General features: G+C 40.9%; 1 long non-coding RNA gene across 6 annotated transcripts in view; it reads left to right on the top strand.

Annotated features, from left to right (window-relative positions):
* The first annotated feature begins 8,498 nt into the window (after positions 1-8,498).
* Positions 8,499-24,501, top strand: part of LOC116356282 (uncharacterized) — a 56,930-nt gene continuing 40,927 nt past the window's right edge. The window contains exons 1-4 of one of the 6 annotated variants that reach the window (XR_004204783.1): positions 8,499-8,540; positions 9,540-9,594; positions 16,685-16,740; positions 16,983-17,169. This is a non-coding gene — a long non-coding RNA (uncharacterized LOC116356282). Of the gene's footprint in view, positions 8,541-9,215; positions 9,595-16,249; positions 16,464-16,684; positions 16,741-16,982; positions 17,170-24,501 lie in introns of those variants that run through there. The other 5 variants (XR_004204781.1, XR_004204784.1, XR_004204785.1 and 2 more) reach the window with 5 other exon arrangements.

Consider the following 24,501-nt stretch of genomic DNA (forward strand, 5'->3'; position numbering starts at 1 on the left):
GTGGCCCTGTCAATAATCTCCTCAACAAGGGGAAGCCATGGAGAACTTTACAAATAAGTATGGCTTAATGTGACTTGTGTATAGAGCCTCCAGACAGTCTGGGGTCAAGCGGTAATTAAGGCAAACATCTCACCACAGTTAAAAATAGACCTCACCACTTCCCAGAGTTGGTGTTCACATGAGTGACATGAATAGCAGGTAAGAACTCTGAGCCAGCAAGTTGTAATCCTTAAACTAAATATCTAGCGGTTTTGCATTTTGGTATGTAAGCGTGTTGTCTGACCTGTTGATTAGGCAGTATAAAAAGCTCATTGTCTATAGTTAGAGCTGCACAGCACATGGGGCTAGGGGAAGCATGTGTCCATGCATTAGAAAAACAGGCTTTATGTTCAACCATAACAAATATGTATTAGGTCTAAATTCACGTTTATTTCTATTTCAACGTCAAGGAAATCAACAAGGCGGAAACTCTTGATCTCCATCCCCTTTCATTTTGTTCTGTACAAGGCGTTCATTCGCTCCTGCAACATTGACTACAAGGCTTAACACGGAAATAAACTGACATTCAGGCAGACGTATTGATGTACAGCAGGAATCTCCTGAATATGCAACAGCATGTCCTGTTGACAGCAGTGCCTTGGTTTGACAAGACGCTCCACAGTTGTCTTTATTCTTCCGGATGGCTCCATGGCTGTATTGGAAGCAGGGAGCCGGAGCGGCTGTGGGGTGGGCGGGCGCATGGTGGGGCAAAGCAAAGCCTTGTGGAGCTTCCAAAGTAGACTTTCCCTGTGGAGCCTGTGTCAGCACTCCGTAAATCCATGCTTTCTCCCACCACATCTGTTCCTGGATAACATGCAGCATCGGCTAAGACTACGGCTATAGAGCTTTAGGTCTGGGAGAACCTCTTAATCCTGACCAGTGATGACGAGACGCCCCAGTGTTTCTTCCCGGTCACACCACCACAGGGCTGTTGCACCCACCCTGAGCACATGAACAACAACCTGACTAACTTAAGACACATTAAGACACATTCATGCAGTTCTAAGAAAAAGCATAGCTGTCAACAAAGGATTTTACAAGAGCGTCAGGAATTGCGACATTGGAATGATCCAAAAGCGATGTGAACGGTTGATTCCCATGTATTAGTATTTCATGACAAACACAGAGAGACAGTGTGTTCCTTTCAGAACCTCTAGCTCTGTAAGTCCTTACAATCTTTCTTTATACAGAGCACGTAACTCTGCCCTGAGTCCCAGGCTGGGCGAACCCGATCACCCTGGCCCGCCAAGTAATCCCCCTCTCCTAACCTCAGTGATCTCGTCACATGACCAGGGGGCTGAATGGCTGCCTGAATGCGGAATCTGATAAAAGACGTCACCAACAGACTGTCACACTCTGCCTTGGTAATCTCATTAAGTCTTGTCTCTCGATGTCACTGCTACGGTCAACGGGGTTGTTGTGTGTCTTGTCCTACGATAGGATCAAAATTATAATGTATTTAAGTGCAAAACAATGAGTCGGTCAGTTTAAAGTGGCTGGGCATGTTAGTACTATTGCCAGAATGATGAAGCAGCTTGAGTGGACCTACATTCACTCTGCATGGGAGGAAAACATGTCTGGTGTTGTACAAGGGGGGGGGGGGGACATTTTTGGTGGTAAACAACAGGGGGAGTTGCACGAAATGACCTCCTATGTCCTATATTGTTCACTAAAGTAGTACCATTTCAGAAGCAGCCTTGAACTTATCCTCCTGCAGGAAAAGTCTGCTAGGGCCTGCATTTCCTGTTTTTCGGGCCCCTGGTTGGTTTAAACGAGGCTGCTCATGCAGTACTACAGGTGTAGGTTACTGTAGGCAAGCTGAGAAATATCTGTGTGACTCATCATTCCTTCCTCTGAGCTCCCCATGGCCACTGAAGAGACCCCCCCCCCCCCCATTTGTCATTGATTGTACAATGTTTGAATTGCACCTTGCCAGAATTATTTTAAGTAAATCAATATGGCTACTGAAAATAGAATATTGAAACAAACAACAAATAGGTATCTTGTCAATAGTAGAAACCTTTTAAAACAAGAAGTATAATAGTTCAATAATAGTATAATAGTTCATAATAGTTCATATAAATTCATTTAGGGTGCATGTCCTAAAAAGTCTGAGTGGATATTGACAAACTTGTAACCATGATAGATTAAATACATTTGGCCATAATGTAGCTTAAAATCACTGTACTAGTTACAGTGTACACACCAACAATCATAACTATAGTCACTGAAATACTACTGTGGCTTATTGTGTAGTCATGGATCAAGATATTGTAAAATGTCTGTAGAAAACGTTTCATTCCACATTTCATGAAAGATTTGCAGCATTTCCAACGGTTGTATGTAGACTTTAGGCGTACTTGTAATGAATGTACTCTATTTGTGCCTCTATAAACATCTCTGTAACACATTTGCATCAGCTTGGCCTGTCAGTTAAAGTAATAATAATTTTTCCTTTTGAAAACAAAATTTAGTCCCACTAAGCACAAACCAGATGGGATGGTGTATCGCTGCAGAATGCTGTAGTAGCCATGCTGGTTAAGTGTGCCTTGAATTCCAATTTATCACTGACAGTGTCAACCAGAAAAGCACCCCCACACCAACACACCTCCTCCTCCATGCTTCACGGTGGGCACCACACATGCAGAGATCATCCGTTCACCTACTCGACGTCTCACAAAGACACGGTGGTTGGAACCAAAAGTCTCAAATTTGGACTCATCAGACAAAAGGACAGATTTCCACCGGTCTAATGTTCAGTGCTCTTGTTTCTTGGCCGAAGCAAGTCTCTTATTCTTATTGATGTCCTTTAATAGTAGTTTCTTTGCAGCAATTCGACCAAGGTCTGATTCACGCTGTGTCCTCTGAACAGTTGATGTTGAGATGTGTCTGTTACTTGAACTCTGTGAAGCATTTAATTGAACCGCAATCTGAGGTGCAGTTAATTCTAATGAGCTTATCCTCTGCAGCAGAGGTAACTCTGGGTCTTCCTTTCTTGTGGTGGTCCTCATGATTTCATCAAAGCGCTTGATGGTTTTTGCACCTGCACTTGAAGAAACTTTAAAAGTTCTTGAAATTTTCCACATTGACTGATCTTCATGTCTTAAAGTAATGATCGACTGTCGTTTCTCTTTGATCATTTAAACAGTTATTTTCATAATATGGACCAAATAGTATACCACTCCTACCTTGTCACAACACAACTGAATGGCTCAAACGCATTAAGAAGGCATACCTGTTAATTTAAATGCATTCCAGGTGACTATCACATGAAGCAGGTTGAGAGAATGCCAAGCGTGTGCAAAGCTGTCATCAAGGAAAAGGTTTGAAAAATCTCAAATATAAAATATATTTGGATTTGTTTAACACTTTTTTGGTTACTACATTATTCCATATGTGTTATTTCATTGTTTTTATGTCTTCACTATTATTCTACAATGTAGAAAAGAGAACAAAATAAAGAAAGACCCTGGAATGAGTAGGTGTGTCCAAACTTTTGAATGGTACTGTATAAGTATAGATAGTATCCATAAAACTACAACTAAAGACACAAATTTGCACAATAATAATAACAACGTTTTATTGTCGCATACAGTGGATAGGTGCAGTGAAGTATTTTGTTTCAAAGGGTCAGCCATAATAGTATGGCACTCCTGGAGCAAATTATGGTTAATATCCTTGCTCGGGGGCACATCAACTGATTTTCCACATTGTTGGCTTTGGTATTTGAATCAAAGACGTTCCGGTTACTGGCCCAACGCTCTAACCGCTAAGCTACCTGCCGCCCAAACAAGAAGTTGCTCATTCAAAAACTAACAATCAATTATCTAGAAAATCTCAGCAAATCTCATGTCTCTTGTCAGTAGTCCTGGTCAACATAGTTCTTCCAGGAAAATGTATCAGCAACTGCAACAGTTTTAGATTCATACCTTCACAAATATGTTTTAAAGCCTTCCCACTCAACAATCAATAAATCAACCTTTATTTATAGAGAATATTTCTTACAGGAGATGCATTTCAAGGTGAAAATAAAATAAAATAACAAACCACGTCACATTATTTACTAAAGAGTTTCTGGGCACATGTAAATTAAAATTGTGCTTTAATTTAACATACGAATGGTATGACAACATTGTCCCTAAAACAGGTCTGTGTTGAAAGGGAAAGGGGTCAGTGATATAAAAAAATAATCATGCATAGGCCTGAATTGTAATGGGTTAGTTTATAAATGTTTCAATTTGTCTAATAATTAATTTATATTTAATAAATAATCGTATAGTCATTGTAATTAACCACATTTTGAGAGACAGGATTTAGGCCTACTGGAATAGCCTAAACAAAACAAAATAATTGGGAAAAGCTATATGCACATACAATATTTCATATGTGTATAGTTTCATATGCAATAGCCTATTTTAAAAAGAAGAGAGCAAGGACAAAGCAAATGGTCTAGACCTTGAGAGAACCAACAGTTTTACTGTTTACTGATCAGCCTATAACATAAATGGTTACACACTATATATACACACACCATCAACCACATAGAAGCTAAATATGTGTACAATGTCATTATAGGTAGCCCTTTTTCTTTTATTCCAAGCTTTATGTAAATATTCCGCAAACGGAAATACACAATGGACAAAAAAACATTAAAATTTCTCCTCGTCACTCAGCTACATAATGCCAGGGTATATCTGGTGTGCTTTCTGGAATAAGAGCAAGTGTATATCGAGGTAGAAAGGGCAATAGAGGATAAAATTAGTTTCATTCTCCATTTCTTAGAGGTCACAATAGTTACATAGTCTTTCCTCTTCTATTTCACCACAATACCGACCTGTTTCAATACGCAGTAACAATATCCCTGATCTGACCTGTTTCAATACGCAGAGACAATATCCCTGATCTCACCTGTTTCAATACGCAGAGACAATATCCCTGATCTGACCTGTTTCAATACGCAGAGACAATATCCCTGATCTGACCTGTTTCAATACGCAGTAACAATATCCCTGATCTGACCTGTTTCAATACGCAAAGACAATATCCCTGATCTTACCTGTTTCAAGACGCAGAAGCAATATCCCTGATCTTACCTGTTTCAATACGCAGAGACAATATCCCCGATCTTACCTGTTTCAATACGCAGTAACAATATCCCTGATCTGACCTGTTTCAATACGCAGAGACAATATCCCTGATCTGACCTGTTTCAATACGCAGAGACAATATCCCTGATCTGACCTGTTTCAATACACAGAGACGGTATCCCTGATCTGACCAATTTCAATACACAGAGACAATATCCCCGATCTGACCTGTTTCAATACACAGATACAATTTCCCTGATCTGACCTGTTTCAATACACAGAGACGGTATCCCTGATCTGACCTGTTTCAATACACAGAGACAACATCCCTGATCTTACGTTTTTCAATACGCAGAGACAATATCCCTGATCTGACCTGTTTCAATACACAGAGGCAATATCCCTGATCCGACCTGTTTCAACACACAGAGACAATATCCCTGATCTTACTTGTTTCAATACGCAGAGGCAATATTCCTGATCTGACCTGTTTCAATATGCAGAGGCAATATCCCTGATCTTACCTGTTTCAATACGCAGAGACAATATCCCTGATCTTACCTGTTTCACTACGCAGAGGCAATATCCCTGATCTTACTTGTTTCAATACACATAGGCAATATCCCTGATCTTACCTGTTTCAATATGCAGAGGCAATATCCCTGATCTTACCTGTTTCAATACACAGAGGCAATATCCCTGATCTTACCTGTTTCAATACGCAGAGGCAATATCCCTGATCTTACCTGTTTCAATACGAAGAGGCAATATCCCTGATCTTACATGCACACATAGCGATCTCTTATTTTTAGGTAGGTTATACCTAATATACATCCCACACACAAATTAAAACCCTTAATCAAACAAAAGGTTCTCAATTGTGGTTTATGATTCATCTCCTCCATCCATTTGTATTCTTCAGATTGCATCAGCAGTTGTTTTTTAATCATATCTACGTATCCCTTAATTTGGTTTTCATACAGATGTTCATAGTCAGACATTTCAGTTGCCCAGGCTTCCCCGTATGGATAGATCCCATTGGAAAACTTTACTAGCTATTCTGGCAGTCGGCAAATCCAACAGTTTATTCCAAAGTTTCACCATACACACCTTCCATCTCACCTCACAGGGATCCCAGCCCACGTTCCCATTTATTGCAAGTATAGGTGCAAACTTGTGGACACCTAAAAGTAACATACTGATATGTTATGAACATGTTAGTTTTTAAAACACCTCTTAGCACCCCACACTCCTGCTGAGTCGTCCAGAACAGGACACACACACGTCTGATACAGTTTGGAATATGTAGCATAACCAGTATCTTTGAGTGTTTTAGTTTGTCCTATAACTCCCCCAAGAGCTCTACTTGCTGAATCGGCCAGGGCAGATGTTGCATATAGAAAGGTAATATGTTCATCAATAAAAAGACCCAAATATTTATAAATGCAAGCAAACTCAAGAATGTCTTCACCAAAACAAAACGGAATAAACACTTATCTTAGTAGCTGGTTTTCTAAAAGTCATTATCCGTGTTTTTGTCTGGTTGATCATGAGTCTCCATCTTTTACACCAATTGACTGCACATAATAACATGTTCTGCAGGTCTTGTTCAGTTTCTGCATTCAAAATAATATCATCAGCATGTAAAAGGATACTTAGCATTTCATCATCACATCTTACTCCAATATTGAACTGTTTAATTTCTTTTGCCAAATAATTTATAAACAAAGCCAACAAAGTCTGTGATAGGGCGTCTCCTTGTTTTACACCCGAGGGTGTGGGAAACCAATCTGTACCATATTCATTAACACGCACACGAGCAAATCATATAGGATGTCAATTAATTTAGGGGATTTTTAAACCTCATTGGCCAGTTCATCAATGCCAAACGCTTTCCCATTTTTTTTGCAGCGTCAATCACCTTGTTAACTTCTGCCACAGACAGCTCCTCATTTAAGTACGGGTTACATATATAAGAGGGTTCTAACGTTGTATTTTCCATTTTAGTTCTTAGGGAACATATGTCTATATAAAATTCTTCCTCAAAATATGTCACATTTTCATTACCTGAGAACAAACTAGCAAACCCCTTCTCCCACTCCTTAGGTACCTGTGTAATATCAGAGTTCAGCCCCCCCCCTGCTCTTCCCTGACTTCCATTGGAATGTCGTTTTGGTCTTAACTTGTTTATTTGGCTCCAAAACTGTTGCGGATTTCTTGTCTGTATCTCCTCAAGGTGTAATAACTGCCCTCTCTGATATCTCAGTTTCAATAGGCACAGTCTTTTATCAAACATGCAGTTTTTTCTTACATTCCTTCCTACACTCTTGTAGTCCTATCTTTACACTGTAAAAATAAGTACTCAGCCTTGTGTATTACTGACCATAGATCCCTTAATTCATCATTCCAATAATGCTTGTTCAGCTTGTAAATTTTCCTGGACTTGGAGGGTAATTCTTAAGACCCATTTTTTTCAATTTCAGAATATATAATATCACAACATTTTTCATACCCGTATAAATCATTAAAAAATTCCGTATATTAAGCAAACCAGACAGCATCCTTTTTCTTGTTTTGATTTATTTACGGATAGCTAGGGGTATGCTCCAACACTCAGACATAATTTACTAATGAAACATGTGTTTAGTGAGTCCCCCAGATCAGAGGCAGTAGGGATGACTGGGATGTTCTCTTGATTAGTGTGTGAATTGGATAATTTTCCTGTCCTGCTAAGCATTCAAAATGTAACAAGTACTTTTGGGTGCTAGGGAAAATATGTTGAGTAAAGAGTACATTATTTTATTTAGGAATGTAGTGAAGTAAGAGTAGTCAAAAGTATAAATAGTAAAGTAACGTACAAATACCCACCAAAAACGACTTAAGTAGTACTTTAAAGTATTTTTACTTAAGTACTTTACACCACTGAGTAGAGTACAGTAGAATACTGTACAGTATGGTATGATATAGGACAGTAGCATTTTATTCAGTAGAGTAGAGTATAGTAGAGCACAGTCGAGTATAGTAAAGTAAAGAAAATAAAGTATAGTGTACTGTATTGTCCCCTACCTTACTCAAATGTACTATACTGTACTATACTAAACTGTACTGTACTCTACTGAATTAAACTATACTGTACTTTACTGTACTTTACTCTACTGAACTCTTATGAATAAAACGCTACTGTCTTTTACCATAGAGTGCTCTACTGTGCTCTAATGAATTAAACCGTGCCGTGCTGTGATGTGATGTTCAAACTTGTGAGCTTTGGATCTAGTCCTCACCACCAAATGTGTACTTGTTTGGGGGTGGAGCTCATTAAAGTAATACCCAGCATGCTTTACACGTGTTTGTTTTAACATTTACATCTTGGTCATTCAGCAGACGCTCTATGCCGAGTCAGTGCATTCAGCTAAGGTAGATAAACAACAATTTATGACAGTTATAGCAAGCAAAAAAATCTGTAACCATTTCTGAGAATTTTATTGTGATTAATGTGGTCTGTTGGTTAAAGCGATTGGTTGGCCTCCTTTAAACATAATTGCTGCTAGTTTTAAAGCTTTTGATAAAGATGGCTGTGCATGTTATAAATTATGTAGTACCCTGTGACCTACAGCTCTTCTTTCCTATATTAAGAGGATGGAACAACGAGTGTGATACAATGCTTACGTCATTAAGAATGTATAGCGGTTGAAATTTGGCCATACAATCAATGACTGAAAAATACATATTTTCAACGTCTGTAAATTACGTATTTTCAACATCCGGGGAAACACGTATTTTCACCTTTCACTCCAGCACCTTAAATGCACCTTATTTCAATGTCCTGAAAACACATATTTTCGACTTCCGTAAAAGACGTATAGACATGTATTTTAGACATACAGAAAACATGTTTCACCTTTCATTCAGCACACACAATGCACCTGACGTCAACGTTTGTCTACTGGGGGTTTCTGTCAGCCTACTCTATTTCTATGGCTCAAAATATGTAATGCATAACTGTCCTTTATCATTCCGAGAGCCGGACATGATCATGCTCAGATAGGCTATCACATCTCTCCATTGGTCGCCTAGTGATGTTCAAACGTTAACTTTTTTATTATTATGTATGACTGTGTGCAGTGACTACCGCAGTTTCAGTCTATGGTTCTGTTTCGCCAGCCGGTGCATGATGCACAGCTCGTGGCTATCACGCTAGTGAACACGAATCGGGATGGGGGGGGAAAAACACAGATGAGAAGCTTTCCCCGGGATTAAAACCCCGTCCTCTTGAAAGGTTCTATATCGTCGGTCGTCGTTAGTCGGCGTCGGTTTCCTTTCTGTACAGTGCCCTCTACACGCGCGAAAAATCACACAAAGCACAACTACACGTAAAATGGTGTGCTTGAAATGTTTTATTGGGTTTTAATTCAGGTCTTTTTACACGTGGAAGTCAGATGGGAGACCTGAAAACACCAACGGACAAATTGTAAGTTTTGTGTTTCCCTTGCCATTGGACACTGATATACTTTTTGCATGTTTGCTATTGACATAGCCTAAGGTTTATACATTGTTTTATGTATATGTTTTTTTTTATATACAGTGTTGCAATATGTAGGAAATACAGTGTTGCAATATGTAGGAAATACAGTGTTGCAATATGTAGGAAATACAGTGTTGCAATATGTAGGAAATACAGTGTTGCAATATGTAGGAAATACAGTGTTGCAATATGTAGGAAATACAGTGTTGCAATATGTAGGAAATACAGTGTTGCAATATGTAGGAAATACAGTGTTGCAATATGTAGGAAATACAGTGTTGCAATATGTAGGAAATACAGTGTTGCAATATGTAGGAAATACAGTGTTGCAATATGTAGGAAATACAGTGTTGCAATACGTAGGCCTAGATCTTTGGTGCTGAACCGAAAGGTTGAAATATGATTGAGGTGGAATAGCCTTCTCTCCTTATTTAAAATAATGTTTTAATTTTTTATTTAAACTTTATTTAACTAGGCAAGTCAGTTACATTGTAATGTAGGCCAGCCTATTATAATGTATTGCACTATGAGAATAGCCTCTTGTTGAAAATAGCCTATACTTTAAAATGATACATTGGACTGTGATTCTTTAGTTGTTGATGCCTTGCTTAATTATTAGTGTCCACGATTCTGACTGTCCACGATTCTGACTGTTTACAATTTTAGCCATTTGTATTGAAAAATATTCAGTTAATGTAGCTTATAATTGTTTACATTTACATTTTTGTGTTTCCCTGACTAATTTCCTTAGTATATTAGGCCTATAGGAAAAGAATATGGCAACATTGGGAATCTTCATGCTGCTCCTTCTTTCTCTGGTAGTTCATGGTGTAAACAGTCAGTAGTACAGTGTATGTTGTGTAACCAAACACAATATCCTGAGGTAGCTGTATGCTGTTTGCTCAAAAGTCTGAGGCGTGCATTTAGAATGTCCAAGGCTACTGTAGTTATGCGTTTATTACATGTACTTAGTAGTTCATTGAATGAAGCTCATATGACAAACTAGAACGCCAGAAGAGCCTGCAACTTTGGCCTTGACCATTCCTCTGACTGAAGTACAGTATACAGGTTTTATATACAGTACAGGTATACATGGTGTACCTTTGTCAAACTAGAGAGGGCCTTCAAGATGGGATAGAAACGTGTCATATAACAGTGTCACATATGGCCAGGTGTACATTGGTAGATGTGGAATAATCTTAAAATATAGGGCATGTTTCCTACAATCACACAGCCAGACCTCTTTCTAAGAAAGCCTTAACACATACACTCCCCTATGTATTTATTTGGACAGTGAAGCTAAAACCTTTCATTTGGCTCTATACTCCAGCATTTTGGATGTTTATATGAGGCGACAATACAGAAGATCACCTTTTATTTGAGGGTATTTTCACACATATCTGTTTCACCATTTACCATTTGAAGGTGTCATAAGTATTGGGACAAATTCACTTATAGTGTGAATTACATTTAGTCACAAGGTTAGTATTTTTTTATTTAACCTTTATTTTACTAGGCAAGTAAGTTAAGAACAAATTCTTATTTACCATGATGGCCTACCCTGGCCAAACCCGGATGAAGCTGGGTCAATTGTGTGTCGCCCTATGGGACTCCCAATCACGGCCGGTTGTGATACAGGCTGGAATCGAACCAGGGTCTGTAGTGATGCCTCTAGCATTGAGATGCAGTGCTTTAGATCGTTGCGCCACTCGCGATAGAACCTATTTGGTCCCATATTCCTAGCACGCAATGACCACATCAAGCTTGTGACTACAAACCTTTTGGATGCATTTGAAATTTGTTTCAGTTGTGTTTCAGATTATTTTGTGCCCAATAAAAATGAATGGTAAATAATGTATTGTCATTTTGGAGTCACTTTTAAACTAAATAAGAATAGAATATGTTTCGGAACACTTCTACATTAATGTGGATGCTACTATTACTGTGGATAATCATGAATGAATCAAGAATAATGAAGGGAGCCATAAATGTCACATCCCCCCCAAAATGCTAGCCTCCCGTGTTATTTGGGAATGTTGAGAGGTTAGCATGTTTTGGGGACATTTATGCCTCTGCAACTTTCTCACTCATAATTATTCACGATTCATTCATGATTATCCATAATCATGTTAGCGTCCACATTACTGTAGAAGTGTACACTATTAGTGAATTTGTCCAAATACTTATGACACCTTCAAATGGAGGGCCTAGAAACATAAAGTGCATTTATTTATAAATGGTAAAACACATACGTACGAAAACACTACACCCTTAAAAAATAGGTAACATTCTGTACTGTCGCCTCATATAAAACATTTGATCTCAAATCCAAAATGCTGGAGTACAGAGTTGTAGCTTCGCTGTCCAAATAAATACATAGGGGAGTGTAACAGTAAACTTCTGGTCTGTGTACAAATGACTTGTTCTCCCCTGTTACCTCCTTCCAGCAAGGCCGTGGCGAGGTTGGGAAGGGGAGGGAAGCCGCATTGGGATTTCTGTCCAGAGAATATTGCTGGCCGCCAAGACATAATAATAGCAATATTAACAAACACACACACACATCGCAAAGGGAAACAATCTAATCTAAACTGTCAATTTTTACACATACATGTTACACATACACATACATTTTACACATACACATACATACATGCACTCTTCTCAGGATCCTCATTTAGCTTTGGGAAAAGCTCTGGCAGATTCTTATTTTCAATTGATAGTTCCTGAGATTTGACATGACTTTTACTAGCAGTATGTCAGTGGCCTGAGAGCCTGCCACACCTAGATAATGTGTGTCAGCACAAAAGCTGACTAATATGTACTGCCAATTGTAACAGTGCAGAGCTGAGATTGCTTGGTTGCTTCCTATGACTGTAGGTCAGAAAGTTGATGGCTGTAGTATTAATTTGCCTTTTGCATAAAGAGTTGGACTCGCCAGGGTAGCCTAGTGGTTAGAGAGTTGGACTAGTAACTGGAAGGTTGCAAGTTCAAACCCCCGAGCTGACAAGGTACAAATCTGTCGTTCTGCCCCTGAACAGGCAGTTAACCCACTGTTCCTAGGCCGTCATTGAAAATAAGAATTAGTTCTTAACTGACTTGCCTAGTTAAATAAATAAAATATAATTGCAAGTATTAGCCGGCATTGCAGTACGCTCTCATTAACGTTGAACTCACTCATCAACTGAGACTGTACTCTCCCACGTGCTACCAAACACTTATCAGTCACTGAATGTCATTGAGTTGATGGCTGACTAATGTAAATAACTTGGTGTGTGAGATATTGAGATATGTATTTCTGCTTTGGTATTTAACTTTCATAGCCATGTCACATCATTTCCAGTAAGTCACATTCAAACTATTTGCATTGCTGTTGCTGCCCTGGCTCACCTAGGAAATGACAAGTGTGATGCGGCTTTCGGGGTCGTTGACCCTGCTACAATTGACTATTGACTGTCATCCTTCAGTGGAGAACAGGGACAGACAGACAGACAGACCTGGTGAATGATGTGCGTTGCCAGACTAACCCGTAGACCAGACTCAGACTATTGACCATAGCTGACTGGTGGGGCACATCCTCTGTGTAGCCCACTCTCCTCTCCTAAAGTCATCTGTCTCTGTGTTGTGTAATGTCCAAGTCAAATACATGTGAAAAGTCAAAGCTCAGCACATACAGTATGACTAGTTACTTTACTGACAGTACTGGGTGCTTAGAAATGGCCGTTCGCGTTACGTTGGCATGGTTTTTACTGTGTGTGCTTTTCTTGCTGTGTTTCCATGTGATTTTCCAATGACTTTGAAAATGGCCTTTCAAAGTAGTGCATGTTTATCTGTGTGTCTGTGTTTCAGGCCTTTATGTGCATGACCTAATTCTGCAGCGAGCAAATAATCTGCAGTGAAGGCTTTCCTCTGTGTCTGTGTGTGTGTGTGTGTGTGTGCCTGCATACACTCTCCCTCCCTCTCTCCCTCCCGCCCTCAACGTTTCCTTGTATGAGCCGGCAGAGAGAGGGAGAGGGAGAGAGAGGGAGGGAGAGAAAGGGAGAGAGGGGGTAGTGAGAGCACACTAAGTTCATCTGAGGACAGGGAAATGCTTTTCTTTCCAGTGTGAATCATTTTGGAAAAATGAGTCTCTGGACTGAATTGCCCCAGCAATTTGGCATGTTACTCCATTCTACTTTATTGTCTATTTTGGCTGAACTCACAGATCTTCGTTTTACTGCCAAGAAAACTTCAGGTCCTTTAAAGATACAGCAGGCAAACCACGTCCTTTAAGCAAATAAAATAAATCTCAGTAGAAAGCTGCCATAGCTTCCTGTTTATCTCTGAATTCCAAGGGGAACTGAGCTGGTTCTCGGAGTCTGCATCCATCCAGCGCCCAGGGAGAATTAGTCAGTTGGCGTTTAAGAGGCAGTTTGAAGAACACCCCTTTTTTTAAAGGATTTAAATGTTGGTAAAATGGACATTACATGTTTAATACGTGGTGTGGTTCAGATCTTTATTTTTGGTAAGTGAATTTCCACACTAAAGATGTTGCCTTTGATTTCAGAAAGAACCTTGAGTTTATCGGCTGCTCATGCACTTATCACTCAAGCAGTTTGGAAAACAAATGTCTGCAGTGCAGTGAAGAAGAAAAAGAAAGTGTAAGAAGGGTATGGGAGGGAGGGAGGGAGGGAGGGAGGGAGGGAGGGAGGGAGGGAGGGAGGGAGGGAGGGAGGGAGGGAGGGAGGGAGGGAGGGAGGGAGGGAGGGAGGGAGGGAGGGAGGGAGGGAAAGGGAGAGGGAGTCAGTCCCCTCTCCCACCACACAAATCATTTTGCTGTCTCCCCCCCTGAGAGAGGAGAAGAGACCAGGGAGAAGACTGAAGAAAGGAGAGAGAGAGAAAGGGGAGAGAGGGAGTGGCCTGTGTTGGGGTTTAGATGAGGCAGTGGTGGACCCAGTCAGCAACAGCTGGGTCTTTAGTGTCTCACTATGTCTCCCAGCCAGCCTCCAGCCCCAGCCTCCAGCCCCAGCGTCCAGCCCCAGCCTCCAGCCCTAGCCTTCAAGCCCAGTCTGAATTATGACACAACAGGGATGGCAAGAAGACTAATTACAATGACTGATTGCCTCTCTGCTGGCATTTCATAGACAGTGATTGTCATGTGAGTGAGCAGGTCTGGAGACCTGGAGGAGTAGGAGGGAGGCTTTTCATTAGCTTGCCTCACTTCCTTTGGACAGAAACAGATGCAGATTCAGATGTGTGTGTTTTTTTTATGACATTTGGCGCCAGACAGAACTGGTGTGAGGAGGCTAGAAGCCAGAAATACAGGTGAATTTGTAAAAAAAAAAAAGTAGATTTGCTGTTCAGTCTTACTGTGCTGTGTTAGAGCTAAAATATATTACATTTGTTAGTTTTCTTAAAGTAATATCACGTAGGGAACAGACTCTGGATTATGAATGAAATTGGGTGATCTTTTGCATGGTGTACTTTTTCCTAAAACAGCCGTGTCATTTATACTGTGTTATAAAGAAGTAATAAGGATGTAAAACCAGCTGAGGTGAAAAGGTGCTGGCTTCTAAGCAGCAAGAGACAAAGTGATATCCATAGGAGGCCTGTTAGAGGTTATTGAAATAAGTGCAGAATTCTCCCTCTATTGACTTCTCGTAGTGGTCATTTATGAGATGTGTCTCTGTATATTACTGGGCATATTTATTTTCAAAAGGAGACAAGTAAAGGCCTTGAACTGTCCATTTGTATGTCAGTCAGTCAGTCAGTCAGTCAGAGAGCACAGTGAAGTGTGATGTGTGTGTTAAGTGGGAGCTGGTTTGGGTTGGTCGGGACGGCTTTGTCCACTGCTTTGGCTTTTGTTCCTTTAATAATGAATTGTGGAGGCCTTGGCTTGAGCCGGCCTGTCTCATAGCAACTGAAGACAGAGTGGCGAGGCGAGAGAAGGGCAGAGACAATCACGGGCGTATGTCTGTCTCTCGTGGGGCAGACAGACAGACCTGGGCTCAGTCCAGCACACTGAAGAATACTTAGCATGCAAAGAGGAGGAAAACCTATTTGCTTTGTATAATGTGATCTATTACTTCCAGATTACACTGTCATTTAAAAAAAAAAAATGTAGCTGTGTCATTGTCTGGCATCACAGCTCTCATGTTGTCAACCAACGTTCCATTACACTGTTCCACTTATTTCTTGTCATGATCTTCCCAAATGAACCAGGGACAAACACATGCTGGATATGTACATGTTGTAAAATATGGAATATACACGTAGTAATACATAAGAGTCTATGACCTCAAATGGACATCTAACCTTATGAATCAGCTGTCGTTGATTAATGGAAGCCTGTTCCCCTGTATATTAATGTTTGTCCTCAGGTCAGCTGGCACCAGTCACCCGAGACGGGTGTGCGTGTGTGCACATGCTGTGTCTGTTTGTGTGTGTGCTTCTGCGCCCTCGTTCACACTGAGCTAGAGTTTTATTAACCGACGGCAGACCGCTCGAGGCTGGCAATGTTTGCCCTGTGACCCAGACACTACCTGTCTGCTGCCATGGTTACAGGGACGGAGCAGATTTAGTGGCCTGACTCCAGGGATCACTTTCCCTGTGTTAACAATCAACCCTGAACCCTCACGGCCATAAAACAGCCACCCTGCTGCCCCACGGGCCAGGAGAGACCAGGACACATCAACCCTGGTGCCCTGACGGCTGTTAAAGATGTCCTAAGTGCCCTGTAAGATTAGCTGTACGGCCTAATTGCTGTGGTGTCAGTGAGCGTCTCTCCCTTTGTGATCAGGTTCACTTGGAGCTGTTAGGCTTGTTAAATGAAAGAGCGCGTGAGTATCTGATACCATTTGAAAGCGCTTCTTTGGTTTGCTATTGCATAATGAACTGGCCCGCAGTATGGAGCATTGTGCTTTGTTGTGAAGGGAAAATATCTTGTCTCTTTGTGCCGTTGTATTACGTCCAATGGATTGTTAGCGTTGACTGTTGTGTTCAAAGACCTTTGTGCTGAGGTTAGATACTGTATTTCACGATGTGTGTTTTTGTTTTTCAGTGTTACAGAGGGTGGCAAGAAGTCCAGATGAAATGGACTTGAATGAAGCAATACAGGTAAAAGATTAATAAGAAGAATGTTCACAGAGATTCTCAGTGCTGTCTCATAATGTGCCCTCATATTAAACATCAGATGGCTCTAGAACCAGTTTTCTCTCTCGCTGAACGAAGTACTGAGCTGGCCAAACCTGCTCCCTCTGAATGAAGTACTGAACTTGCCTCCTATGCACGTATCAAAACCAGCCATATGCAAACACATTAGCCTCTCTTTCTTTCCTTCTTTCTTTCTCTCTCTCCAGTGACTTGCACTCTTGCAGGTGTCCACCAGATGCTGCAAGCAGACTGAGCCTTTGCAGAAAAACCACATGATTTCACATGTGGAAAATCATCTGATTTCACGTGACATTTCCACATGTTTTGCACATGAGAAATCCTGTGTTTTTGGAACACATGACGTGATGATATTTCACATGTGGATTTTCACAGGTAAATGCCCTGCAAACATATATGTATTATTATGATACACACAGTGCTTTTAATATACAAAGTTTTCCATTTACGTACATTGTATATGTTTATTTATACAGTCATTTTTATTCAACATGACCTTTCCTAAGATTTGAACTCACAACCTCTTGGTTCACAGCATTCTGATCTTGCTGCTATGCCACAATGTCTCTGTCAGTAACTGATTTCACCTTTATTTTTTTGCATTACAACCATGACCACTGATTTGACCTATGAACCTGAAAGAGATACTTTGGGATTTTGGCAATGAGTCAGATGAACTTGTGGATACCATTTTTATGTCTCTGCATTCAGTTTGAAGGACCTTGTTAACTAGCATGCTAGCAGATACCCATAGACTCACAATCAGAACTACCTCTAACTTCCTTCATATTGGACATAGAGACATAAAAATGGTATACACGAGTTCATCTGACTCTGGGGAAGTAGATTTCCAAAATCCCAAAGTATCCCATTAAGTCAAATAAATGACCATACAAATGCAAACAGGAAAACAACAGGAAAGTTAGACAAACACATTTAACACCTTCTCCACTGCTGTCCCGTCAATGTGGATAGGGTGGGGGGGATCCCTCTGCTGTTTCCTGAAGTCCACATAATCTCCTTTGTTTTGTTGACTTTAAGTAAGAGGTTGTTTTCCTGACACCGCAATGCCTTCACCTCCTCCCTCTAGGCTGTCTCGGTGTCGTTGGTAATAGAGCCCACTACTGTTGTGTTGTCTGCAATTTCGATGATTGAGTTGGAGTCATGCATGACCACGCAGTTATGGGTGAACAGGGAGTACAGGAGGGGGCAGAGCACGCACCCTTGTGGGGCCCCAGTGTTGAGGATCAGCGAAGTGGAGGTGTTGTTTCCTACATTCACCGCCTGTAAGCGGCCCGTCAGGAAGTCCAGGACCCAATGGCACAGGGTGGGGTTGAGACCCAGAGCCTCAAGCTTAATGATGAGCTTGGAGGGTACTATGGTGTTGAATGCTGAGCTATAGTCGTTGAACAGCATTCTTACATAGGTATTCCTCTTGTCCAAATGGGATAAGGCAGTGTTCAGTGTGATGGCGGTTGCATCGTCTGTGGACCTATTGGATTGATAAGCAAATTGAAGTGGGTCTAGGGCAGGGGTGGACAACTCCAGTCCTCAGGGGACAGATTGGTGTCACACTTTTTCTCCATCCCTAGAAAACACAGTTGATTAATTAATTGCATTCTAAACTGAAGATCATGATTAGGTGATTATTGGAGTCAGGTGTGTTAGCTGGGGCTGGGGAAAAACTGTGATACCAATCAGGCCCTCGAGGACTGAAATTGCCCAGCCCTGCTCTAGGGTGACATGTAAGGTGGAGGTGATATGATCCTTGACTAGTCTCTCAAAGCACTTCATGATGACAGAAGTGAGAGCAACCGGGCGATTGTCAATTAGTTCCTTTTACCTTTGCCTTCTTGGGTATAGGAACAATGGTGGTCATCTCAGTTTATCATATATGCACAGTCACTTTAACTATACATTAATGTGCATACTACCTGAATTAGCCCGACCAACTGGTGCCCCCACACATTGGCTTCCCGGACTATCTGCATTGTGTCCCACCACCCGCCAACCCCTCTTTTACGGTACTGCTAGTCTCTGTTTATCATATATGCATAGTCACTTTAACTATACATTCATGTAAATACTGCCTCAATCAGCCCGACTAACTGGTGCCTGTATGTAGCCTCACTACTGTTATAGCCTCGCTACTGTATATAGCCTCGCTACTGTTATTTGTCACAGTCATTGTACTGTTGTCTTTATTTCTTTACTTACCTATTGTTCACCTAATACCTTTTTTTATTTTTTTTATTCCACTTTTCGTTAGAGCCTGTAGGTAAACATTTCACTGTAAGGTCTACACCTGTAGTATTCTGCGTACGTGACAAATAAACTTTGATTTGATTTGATATTGAAGCATGTGGGGAGAGCAGACTGGTATAGGGAGAGATGGTCTGCACATGCTCTGAGGACGTGGCTAGGGATGCCATCTGGGCCGGCAGCCTTGCGAGGGTTAACACGTTTAAATGTCTTATTCACGTCGGCCACAGAGAAGGAGAGCCCACAGTCCTTGGTAGCGGGCCACTTCGGTGGCACTGTATTGTCCTCAAAGCCGGCAAAGAAGGTGTTTAGTTTGTCTGGAAGCAAGACGTCGGTGTCTGTGACGTGGCTGGTTTTCCTTTTGTAGTCCGTGATTGTCTGTAGACCCTGCCACATATGTCTCGTGTCTGAGCTGTAGAATTGCGACTCCACTCCACATTTTGCTTGTTTGATTGTCTTGCGGCGGGAATTACTACACTGTTTGTGTTCGGCCACATTCTCAGTCACCTTTTCATGGTTAAATGCGGTGGTTCGCGCTTTCAGTTTTGTACAAATGCTGCCATCTATCCACAGTTTCTGGTTAGGGTAGGTTTTAATAGTCACAGTAGGTACAACATCTCCAATACACTTCCTTATAAACTCAAGTCACCGAATCAGCGTATACTTCGATATTATTCTCTGAGCCTACGCAGAACATTTCCCAGTCCGTGTGAACAATCTTGAAGCGTGGATTCTGATTGGTCAGACCAGTGTTGAATAGCCCTTAGCACTGGTACATCCTGTTAGAGTTTCTACCTATAGGAAGGGAGGAGCAAATTGGAGCCGTGGTCAGATTTGCCGAAAGGATGCCAGGGGAGGGCCTTGTATGCATCGCGGAGTATCATTGGTCCAGTGTTTAACCAGCACGAGTGCTGCAGTCAATATGCTGATAGAATTTAGGTAGCCTTGTTCTCAAATTTGCTTTGTTAAAATCCCCAGCTACAACAAAATCAGCCTCAGGATACATGGTTTCCAGTTTGCATAAAGTCCAGTGAAGTTCCTTGAGGGCCGTCGTGGTATCAGGTATCAATTACACCATGAGACGTTAATAATGAAACATACACTCCCGCCCTTCTTCTTCCCGGAGAGATGTTTATTCCTGTCGGCGCGACGCACAAAGAATCCAGATGGCTGTACCGACTCCGACAGCATATCCCAAGAAAACCATGTTTCCATAAACAATGTATGTTACAATCCCTGATGTCTCTCTGGAAAGCAACCCTTGCCCTAATTTCATCTACCTTGTTATCTAGAGACTGGACGTTAGCGAGTAATATACTCGGAAGTGGTGGGTGGTGTGCGAGCCACTGTGGTTGGTGGTGTGTTGTTTTGGGTCAACCTCTGGAATCAGTTCAAATGCCCTGGGTGATTCGGACAAAGGATCCGCTTCGGCAAAGTCGTATTCCTGGTCGTAGTGCTGGTAAATTGACATCGCTTTGCAACGTTTTCCTAAGGACTAGAAGCGAGACAGCCCTCTCAGTCGAACAACAGATAGTCCCAGAAAATAATCTTAAGAAAGTTTGTTCTGAAGTGTATGTCCTATATCTAGGAGATACAGTGCATTCGGAAAGTATTCAAACCCCTTGACTTTTTCCACATTTTGTTACATTAGAGCCTTATTCTAAAATGTTTTTTTCCCCTCATCAATCGACACACAATAACCCATACTGACAAAGCAAAAACAGGTTTTTAAAATGTTAGCAAATCTATAATAAAAAAAATGTAAATATCACATTTAAATAAGTACTCAGACCCTTTACTCGGTACTTTGTTGAAGCACCTTTGGCAGCGATTACAGCCTCGAGTCTTCTTGGGTGTGACGCCACAAGCTTGGCACACCTGTATTTGGGTAGTTTCTCCCGTTCTTCTCTGCAGATCCCCTCAAGCTCTGTCAGGTTGGATGGGGAGCACAGCTATTTTCAGGTCTCTCCAGAGATGTTTGATCTGGTTCCAGTCCAGGCTCTGGCTGGGCCACTCAAGGACATTCAGAGACTTGTCCCAAAGCCACTCTTGCGTTGTCTTGGCTGTGTGCTTAGGGTTGTTGTCAGGTTGGAAGGTGAACCTTCGCCCAGTCTGAGGTCCTGAGCGCTCTGGAGCAGGTTTTCATCAAGGATCTCTTTGTACTTTTCTCCGTTCATCTTTCCCTCAATCCTGACTAGTCTCCCAGTCTCTGCCACTGAAAACATCCCCACAGCATGATACTGCCACTACCATGCTTCCTCGTAGGGATGGTGCCAGGTTTCCTCTAGATGCGACACTTGGCATTCAGGTCGAAGAGTTCAATCTTGGTTTCATCAGACCAGAGAATCTTGTTTCTCATGGTCTCAGAGTCCTTTAGGTGCCTTTTGGCAAACTCCAAGCGGGCTGTCATGTGCTTTTTACTGAGGAGTGACTTCCATCTGGCCACTCTACCATAAAGGCCTGAATGGTGGAGTGTTGCAGAGTTGGTTGTGCTTCTGGAAGGTTCTCCCATCTCCATAGAGGAACTCTGGAGCTCTGTCAGAGTGACCATCGGGTTCTTGAGCAAAAGAACCAACATGTACAGTACAGGTCAAAAGTTTGGACACACGCATTCAAGTTTGACTATTTTCTACATTGTAGAATAATAGTAAAGACATCAAAACTATGAAATAACACATATGGAAAAATGTAGTAACCCAAAACGTGTTAAACAAAACAAAATATATTTTCTTCAAAGTAGCCACCCTTTGCCTTGATGACAGCTTTGCATACTCTTGGCATTCTCTCAACCAGCTTCATGATTGATTCTGGGCAGCTTTTAGCAAAATGCAGAAATGCATTATTGCCTATACGTCTGTGGCCATATCTTTTTCACACTCACATATCTGGTGGTGTAGCTGCACTGTACAGTACCTAGACATTTGAGTTTGCTAGCGACCAAGAGGTTATGAGTTCGAGAACCATTGGCCTGGCCCATCCAATCAAAATCTGATTTTCCCCACAAAAGGGCTTTATTACAGACATAAATACTCCTCAGCACCCTCCAGCATGGTATTTGCACACCCCCTCAAAACGTGAGACATCTTTGGCATTGTGTTGTGTGACAAAACACAAATTCTAGAGTGGCCTTTTATTGTCCCCAGCACACCTGTATAATGATCATGCCTTTTAATCAGCTTCTTGATATGCCACACTGATCAGGTGGATTAATTATCTTGGCAAAGAGATAAGCTCACTAACAGGGATGTAAATGAATTTGTGCACAAAATTTGAGATAAATACGTTTTTGTGCTTATGGATGATATCTGAGATCTTTTATTTCAGCTCATGAAACATTGAACATGGGACCAACACTTTACATGTTGTGTTTATATTTTTGTTCATTATATTTATTTAATCTTTACGGCAAAGTCCAGAAATGTGTTCTTGCCCATCTCCATTATGTCAAGTGCAGAGGTTATGAGTTCAAATACCAAGGGAGGTTCAGTCCCAACTAATTATCGTCTGTCCCTTAACAACTGAATCTAGCTATAAAAATACAGTAACTACTTGTAGATGTACAGTTTTGTCACCGCAACTAGACAAAAACATCCAGGGGACCATGACTGTTTTAATTGAATTAAGGTCAATTATGCTTTTCAAAGTAAAATATTGTGAAACATTCCACACCTGGGTTTTCACAGAGCTCTATTTTAATTTATTCCGACCACAGCACCGCCAAGGTTTTGATAAACAGAGTTGGCACTTGGATTGGAACCTGTGCTATGCCCACAAATAAATGGTTAATTTACATCAAAATCCACATTTTGCAATAGCCATCTCGGTCTCCGGACTTGAACCCCATTGAAGTACCGTGGTTTGAATTGAAGAGGGCAGTCCATGAGGGCAGACAAAAGATATGGAAAGATTCTATGTGGAGGAACGGTCTAAGATCCCTCCCAATGTGTTCTCCAATCTCAGAAAACATTTCAGAAAAAGGCTCAGGGTTGTTATCCTCGCAGGGGGAGGGTGCTAGAGTATTGAAAACAAGGGTGCCAATAAGTGTGACCCTTATCTAGAGATTTTATTTTATTACTTGTTAAACAAAATCTCTTTCTCTGAGCATATGTATTAGTATAAATCATAATATTTCCTAATTTTGTTAGTATACCATATGCTGTGGCTCAGTAGACTATTTGTATTATTTATTATATACAGAAATTGAGAAAAATACTGTATTTTCCCATTAATTAACATACAATTATGATATTTCAGAAGCTATTTAGATTTTTTTGAAATAGATAGAGTCATGAAAGTACATTGAGATGAGTTACTGCTTTCAATAAATGTAAAATATTAGAAAATTGGCAGAAATTGAGGTTTTCATCAGACAGTGATGATACAGTATGTGTACAGTATGTGTTCCAGCAAATACATTTATTTTGTGTGATTATTGCGTGTCTGTCTAGTAGGTACTGTAGAACTGTATTAGAGAGTAAAAAGAAAGGTTCCGTCACGTGCTGAGTCGAGTCGAGCAATTTAACAGTTAACACAGGGACAAAGCCAGGCCTGCGCAATGCATGCTGGGAAGTTTGCTAAGGCTGAAACTCTTGCTAAGGCTGAAACTGAGAGTGGAAATGAGAGGAGCAACAAAAGAGAAAGAGAGAGAAAGATGCCTAAAAGCTGAGTGTGCTCCTAAGCATTTCTGAAGCATGGAGAGAGACATGGGACTGTACAGTACTTACCAGAAGAAACAACATGTAGAACTTTGGTTTTACTTCTTTTGATGGAGAATATGATTGATGGGGACATTTTTACTATTCTGCCTTTACCACAGCCCGAATTGAATTAAATACATTTTACACATTCTTTCCCCCATCAAAATGACATAGGAAGGTGCAATGTAGCACGTGACAACTTTTATACCTGAAGATGCACAAGTTGAAAGATTTGCATGAGTAATTTACATTGTGCAGTGATGTAGCATGTAGCTAGGAGGAAGGTTTAAATCACAATTCATTTTGAATTTGTTCTTAAAACGAATGTTCGTATAAAAATACACAAACAGCAAACTATGTAACATAATTTTATTCAATTGTTACACACGTTATTCAAATGTGCACAATAAAGATGAATAATGTAATAATAGTCCTAATTCAATTGAATAATGTATCCTATCAACACTGGAAGTTGGAACTTCCAACACAGGTTGTGATGAAACACAAGTTATTTTAAACACAATCTACAGATCTTCAGATTCCACATACAATTCACTACATAGTATTATATTTTAAAATCAGTTTTGTATTTTAAAATCTTTGAAAGTCCCACAACAGGTTTTGCTACCCAGTAGCTATATAGTTCTGTCTCGCCATTTAAGGGCCTTCATCTGTCTGTCATAGAGGTGTGGCTGGTCCATTAAAAGGCTGTGTGTGTAATGATGGGAGCAGAAGAGAGAGGAGGCTG

The sequence above is a fragment of the Oncorhynchus kisutch genome, linkage group LG22 (assembly GCF_002021735.2).
Source record: "Oncorhynchus kisutch isolate 150728-3 linkage group LG22, Okis_V2, whole genome shotgun sequence".
NCBI lineage: Eukaryota > Metazoa > Chordata > Actinopteri > Salmoniformes > Salmonidae > Oncorhynchus > Oncorhynchus kisutch.